Source organism: Orycteropus afer, unplaced genomic scaffold (assembly GCF_000298275.1).
Source record: "Orycteropus afer afer isolate SDZICR_OR568_19922 unplaced genomic scaffold, OryAfe1.0 scaffold00247, whole genome shotgun sequence".
In the NCBI taxonomy this organism is placed as follows: Eukaryota; Metazoa; Chordata; class Mammalia; order Tubulidentata; family Orycteropodidae; genus Orycteropus; species Orycteropus afer.
Genome location: NW_006921834.1, coordinates 1,572,880 through 1,579,934, shown reverse-complemented (window position 1 = coordinate 1,579,934; position 7,055 = coordinate 1,572,880).

Sequence of the window (7,055 nt, the reverse complement as noted above, 5' to 3'; positions counted from 1 at the left end):
ATAGACTGAGACAGACTAGGAAGAAGGAAGAGGCCGTCCACTTCTGAAAGAATTGGCCAGGGAAAACCTTATGAATAGCAAAGAAACACTGTTTGGTACTGTGTCATTAAGTAATATTTATTCTTGGACACATGAACTAATGGGAAAAAATTCCACCTACCAGATGCATGTATAATAATATATTTTAATTTTTGATATTTGTCATGATTTATAATTTATATGTATTATTTCGATCAATGATCAATGTTGTTGTTAGTTGCCACTGAGTCAGTTCTGACTCATAGTGACACTGTGCACAACAGAAGAAAACACTGCCCGGTCCTGTGCCAACCTCACAATTGTTGCTATGTTTGAGCTAACTGTTACAGCCACTGGATCAATCCATCTCATTGAGGGTCTTCCTCTTATCCACTCACTTTCTACTTTACCAAGCATGATGTCCTTTTCCATGGACTGGTCCCTCCTGGTAACATATCCAAAGTATGTGAGACAAAGTCTCACTGTTCTTACTTCTACAGAGCATTCTGGCTGTACTCCTTCCAAGACAGATTTATTTGTTCTTCTTGCAGCCCATGGTATACTTAATATTCTTCACCAACATCATAATTTAAAGGTATCAATTCTTCTTTTGTCTCCCTTATTCATTAACCAGATTTCGCATGCATATGTTGTTGTTGCTGCTGCTGTTATGCACTGTTGAGTCGGACCTGACACATAGCAACCCCTCCTTGGGTTTCCGAGGCGGTATCACTATGGAAGTAGATTGCCCAACCTTCCTTCTCAGGAGTGGTTGGTGGGTTTGAATTGCCAGCCTTCTGGTTAGCAGTCAAGTGCCTTAGGCACTATGCTATCAGAGCTGAGGTGATTGAAAATACCATGACTTGGGTCAGGGTCCTCTTAGTTTTCCAAATGACATCTTTGCTCTTTAACACTTTAAAAATATGTTTTGCATGATATTTGCTCAGTGCAATACGTTATTTGATTTCTTGACTGCTGCTTCATTGGGCATTGACTTTGGTTCCAAGTAAATACTGACAATTTCAATATTTCTCCATGTATCATGATATTTTTTTATTGGTCCATTTGTGAGGATTTTTATTTTCTTTATGTTGAGGTATAATCTATACTGTATGCTGTAGTCTTTAATCTTCATCAGTAAGTGCTTCAAGTTATCTTCAATTTTAAGCAAGGTTATGTTATCTGCATAATGCAGATTATTAGAGTCTTCTTCTGGTCCTAATATCTGATGTTCTTCTTCACATAGTCCAGCTTCTCAGATTATTTGCTTAGCATACAGATTGAATAAGTATGGTGAAAGGATACAACCATTATGCATACTTTTCCTGATTTCAAACCATGCAATATCCTTTTGTTCTGTTCAAATGACTGCCTCTTGGTCTACGTACAGGTTCCTCATAAGCACAATGAAGTGTTCTGGAATTCCCAGTCTTTGAAATGTTATCCATAATTTCTTATGATCCACACAGTCTAATGCCTTTGCACAATCAATAAAACACAAGTAAACATGTTTGTGGTATTTTCTGCTTTCAGCTGAGATCCATCTGATGTCAACAATGATATCCATAATTTCATGTCCTCTTTTGAATCCAGCTTGAGTTTCTGGCAGTTGCTTGTCAATGCACTGCTGCAAGTGTTTTTTAATTATCTTCAGGAAAATTTTACTTGCATGAGATATTAATTATATTTTTAAATAATTTCTGCATTCTATTGGGTCACCTTTCTTTGGAATGGGCATGAATACGGATCTTTTCCAGTTGGTTGGCCAAATTTGTTGACAAAGACTAGTGAACACCTCCAGTGTTGCATCCACTTGTTGAAACATTTCAATTGATATTCTGTCAGTTCCTGGCTTTTTTTTTTTTTGCCAATGGCTTCAGTGTAGCTTGGACTTCTTCCTTCTATACTATTGGTTCTTGATTATATGTTACCTCCTGAGATGGTTGAATGTCACCCAATTCTTTTTGGTGCAGTGATTCTGTGTATTCCTTCCATCTTCTTTTGATGCTTCCTGTGTCATTAACTATTTTGCCCATAGAATCCTTCAATATTACAACTCAAGTCTTGAATTTTTTTCTTCAGTTCTTTCAGCTTGACAAATGCTATGTTCTTCTCTTTTGGTTTTCTAACCCCAGGTCTTTGCATCTTTCATTGTAATACTTTACTTTGTCATCTCTGACTATCCCTTAAAATCTTCTGTCTTATGTCATCATTTCTTCAGTTCCTTTTAGCTACTCTACATTCAAAAGCAAGTTTCAGAGTTCTCTTCTGACATCCATTTTGGTCTCTTCTCTCTTTCCTGTCTTTTTAATGACCTTTTGCTTTCTTCATGTATGATGTCCTTGATGTCATCCCACAATTTGTCTGGTCTTCAGTCGTTAGTCTTCAGTGTGTCAAATCTGTTCTTAAAATGGCCTCTAAATTCAGGTGGGATATACTCAAGGTTGTATTTTGGCTCTTGTGAACTTGTTTTAATTTTCTTCACCTTCAACTTGAACTTGGATATGAGCAATTGATGATCTGTTCCACACTTGCCCCTGACTTGTTCTCACTGATACTATTGAGCTTTTCTATAGTCTTTTTCCACAGATGTAGTCAATTTGATACCTATATATTCCATCTGGTGAGGTCCACTTGTATAATGAACAAATAATACTTGTAATAGTTGCTAAATCCAGAAGTAAATTTTTAGCAGTTGGAACTTTATAGTTATAGAGAATGTTTATATTGTATACATATTTTTATGTGTACAGAAGAATATAATAAAATAATCAAAATTCTTGGAAGCATAAAAATATTCTAAGATAAAAGTCTATGGGGGAGTGGAATGTAAATACAAGTTCAAGGAGAAAAAGGAATTTTGTAAAAAAATTTAGCTTAAAAAGTATCTTGTCTTTTTAAAATGTTTGATTGTGGGTGTCAAATTGCTATGGCATTTAGGATGCATCACTGGACGCATTTAAAAGAGTGAAGTAACAGTTTTATTTAAAATGTCAGTATTATAATTTGCTGGAAGTTATATCATTTGCAACCATTTAAACTTAAATAATTTCTCTCAAAAATCTAAAATGTCAATTTAAAGATGTGTTAGAGAATAAGTAGTTTTTTCCAAGTCCTCTTAGGGGACATTGCTCAGGGATCACTGTGCGAGGCCACTGGGGCATCTTCTTTGACCTCAGGTCTAAATGGCCTTGTCTTTCCTTTGCCTTTCATAGTTTCCCTTGGTCATTATTTGCAGTTGGTAGGATAACTTATATAGAAAACCCCAAATAATCTATAAGTTCTTAAAACTGACACATCGTAGTTTCTCTGTCTCTGTTTTATGAGAAGTCTCTGGGTGGTGCTATCAGTTTGACTTGGCCACTGATCTAAAGGTTGTCAGTTTGAACTAACCCAGCAGCATCACAGAAGAAAGGCCCACTTCTTTAGAAATTGCAGCCAAGGAAACCCTATGGAGGAGTTCAATACTGTAACACATGGAGTTGCCATGAGTCAGAATCAACTAAGGGCAATGGGCTTGATTTTAATTTTGAGGTGGGTTTAATTCCAGGTTTGAAAAGTGTCTAAGGGCATAATCTCAGGGGTTCCATCAGTTCCTATCAGACCTATAAGTCTGGCCTTCTTTGTAATTTTGAATTTTGTTCTACATTTTTCTCTCACTCTGTCCAGGAACTCCTATTGTGATCCCAATCAGATTGCTTGGTAGTGGTAGCTGGGCACCATGAGTTCTTCTGGTCTCAGACTAGTGGAGGCTATGGTTTGCATGGTCCAGCAGTCCTTTGGACTAATTGTTTAGTCCCTAATTGTTTAGAGCCTTTGATTTTCTTCACTCTTCTTTGCTCCAGAAGGGAAGAGACCAGTAGTTGTATCTCAGATGGCTGCCTACAAGCTTTTGAGACCCCAGTTGTTACTCACCACATGTGATAGTTAAGGTTGTGTGCAGCTTGGCTGGGCCATGATTCTTAGTGGTTTAGCAAGTATGATGTAGTGATTCTCCACAATGAGTTCTGATGTAGTGTAATCAACTCCATGATGAGATCTGCTATGAACAGCCTATCATTTCAAAGAGAGTTTCCTCAGGGGTATGGCCTGCTTCTAACATATATGGACATGCTGGCAAAGATCTCTGGCTTTTTGCTCCAGGTCCTGCATCTCATCATCATTGGGGCTTGAATCAGTGACCTGCCATATTGCCTGCCGATCTTAGGGTTGTTGCCTTTGCAGTTTGTGAGCTAACAATCTGCCATTTTACCTGCTCGTCTTGGATGTGTCAGCCTTGGAAGCCAGAAGTTTTCTGTATTGTCTGCCATCTTGAGTTTGTCAGCCCCTGCAGCTGCATGAGTCAGGAGAAGCCTCCAGCTTGACGTTTGTTCCACAAACTTGGGACTGGTCAGCCTTTACAACTGCATAAGCCATTTCCTTGAGATAAATTTCTCTCTCTGTCTCAGCTTCACTGGTGTTGCTTCTTTAGAGCATCTAGTGTAAGACACCTAGCATAGTGCCTGCTAACCAGAAGGCTGGCGGTTCAAACCCACCAGCCACTCCTCGGAAGGTAGGTTGGGCAATCCTACTTCCGTAGTGATACTGCCTTGGAAACCCAAGGAGGGGTTGCTATGAGTCGGGGCCGACTTGACAGCAAATGACAACAACAACAACAGTCTAAGACACCGTAGTAGGATTCTTAACACTTAGTGCTTGGCACCATCAATGGCCACAAAGCCAGTTTTTTCATCAGACCTGTGGCAGAGTTGTTGGTATTGTTCTCACAACTTTAGAGTTCATTTGTTTTTCCAGGCTTCCTAATGGTTTTAGGAACTATCTGACTATTTTCATTAAGTTCCTCTTCTGCTTAAACAAAGACTAGGCTAGCTTGGAGTAAGTATCCTGTTGTTGTTGTTATGTGCCGTTGAGTCGGACCCATCTCTTAGCAACCCCTCCTTGGGTTTCCGAGGCAGTATCACTATGGAAGTAGATTGCCCAACCTTCCTTCTGAAGAGTGGCTGGTGGGTGTGAACTGCCATCCTTCTGGTTAGCAGTCAAGTGCCTTAGGCACTATGCTACCAGAGCTCCTAGTATCCTAGCAAATGGTTAATGTGCTCAGCTGTTAACTGAAAGGTTGGAGGCTTGAGTCCACTCAGAAGTGCCTCAGAAGAAAGGCTTGGTGATTTATCCCCCCAAAACCAGGCATTGAAACCTTTGCTGGTGTAGAGGATTCCAATTGATTTTTGTGTGTTGATCTCATAGGCTGCCACTATGCTAAATCTCTCAATTACTTCCAATGGTTTTTTTTTTTTTTTTTTCTTTCTGAGTCTCTTGGGTTTTCTATGTATAGAATCATATAATCAGCAAATAGGGATAGTTTTACTTCTTCCTTACCAATTTGGATGCCTTTGATTTCCCTTTCTTGCCTTACCCCAAAAGAGGGGGTTCACCATTGCATAGATTGATGTGATATTGTGAGGATAACAGGATAGAAAGAGTGGGGAATGGTTCAGGAAACTTTATACAGTACACTTGTTCCCACTTTTAATAAGTTTTCTTTTTCTCTACCTGATCCTGATGTGTCAGATCTAGATTGCACTTCAGAGTTCTGGAAGGATAGTTGATTGTTAGACATGACCTTGTGATAATTCTTCAAAATATTACCCTCTGAATTTCATAGGCTATGACAGGATGGATTGTTCCTTCTTGTCTGAGCTGTTGTTGTTAGGTATTGTTAGGTTCTGCCAGGTTGGTTCCTACACATAGCTACGCTATGTCCAACAGAATGAAACACTGCCTGGTCATGTGCCATCCTCACAATAGTTGTTATGCTTGAACCCATTATTGCAGCCATTGTGTCAATCCATCTCATTGAGGTCTTGCTCTTTTCTGCTGGCCCTCTACTTTACCAAGCATGATGTCCTTCTCTAGGGACTGGTCCCTCCAGATGACATTTCCAAAACAACAAAAGACGAGGTCTTGCCATCCTTGCTTCTAAGGAGCATTCTGGCTGTACTTCTGAGAAGATTTGTTCATTCTTCTGGCAGCCCATGGTATATTCAATATTCTTCTCCAACACCATAATTGAAAGGCATCATTTCTTCTTTGGTCTTCCTTATTCACTGTCTATTCATGTTTGAAGTTAGTATTCTTATTTCCTACCTAGTAGATGAGACAATCTTATAAGCTTGTACTTATCCAACCCTGTTTCAAAGGACTGGGAATGGATAGAAGGGGAAGCATTGGCCAAACTCATTGCTGTCAACTGTATGGGTTCTATCCCAGGGGAGAATTTAGGTGAAAATAAATGAGAAATGGGAAGAAATGGTTGCTACTGGGAAGGATGCCTATAAACATATCATGCAAAAAGAAAAAAGCTTAAAATTACCTTGGTGCTTTGTGAGAGACTGAGAGCAAGAGAATGATACAATTTCTTAGCTATACTTACAGCTGCCCATAAGAGTGATGCTATTTGTATGCAGAATCCTCCTCCTTAGTTTGAAGTAGAAGGTCCACAATGGGACCTAGTGGATTTACAAAGAATTCAATGTGGCATCATCTCCATGGATGCACCTGTGGATGAACACCTGGAAAAATTCCAGCGTAGCTTTGTGTTTTGGTCCTGTTTTGTAGGTTTACATGTTACAGAGCACCCATTTTGATAGGTAACAGGTGGGAAAATTTTCCTTCTGGATGCAAACAAGAGCTTTGTTCAACAACTCAGTCACAGATCATTGTGCAACTATGAATTTAGGAATGAATTATTGAGGAAGATGACCCGCTACATGGGCACAAAGTATCAACTGTGTGCCTGATTTGTTATAGTGTCATGTGCTCTAATGCCTATCCTTTATGTTTTTGTGGATGAGTGGCAACAATCAAGACAAGGAAACAATGTCAGTTTAAGGGTGATTTGATGGGTTTAAAGACCTACTACTGATAACTCCAACGTCTGCTGAGCACACCTATGGGAAGTTCTTTGGCATTCTTAAACTAAAGCAGTCATTTGGAGATGACTACTACTCATATGACATTATCCTGGGAAAGAGTAAAAA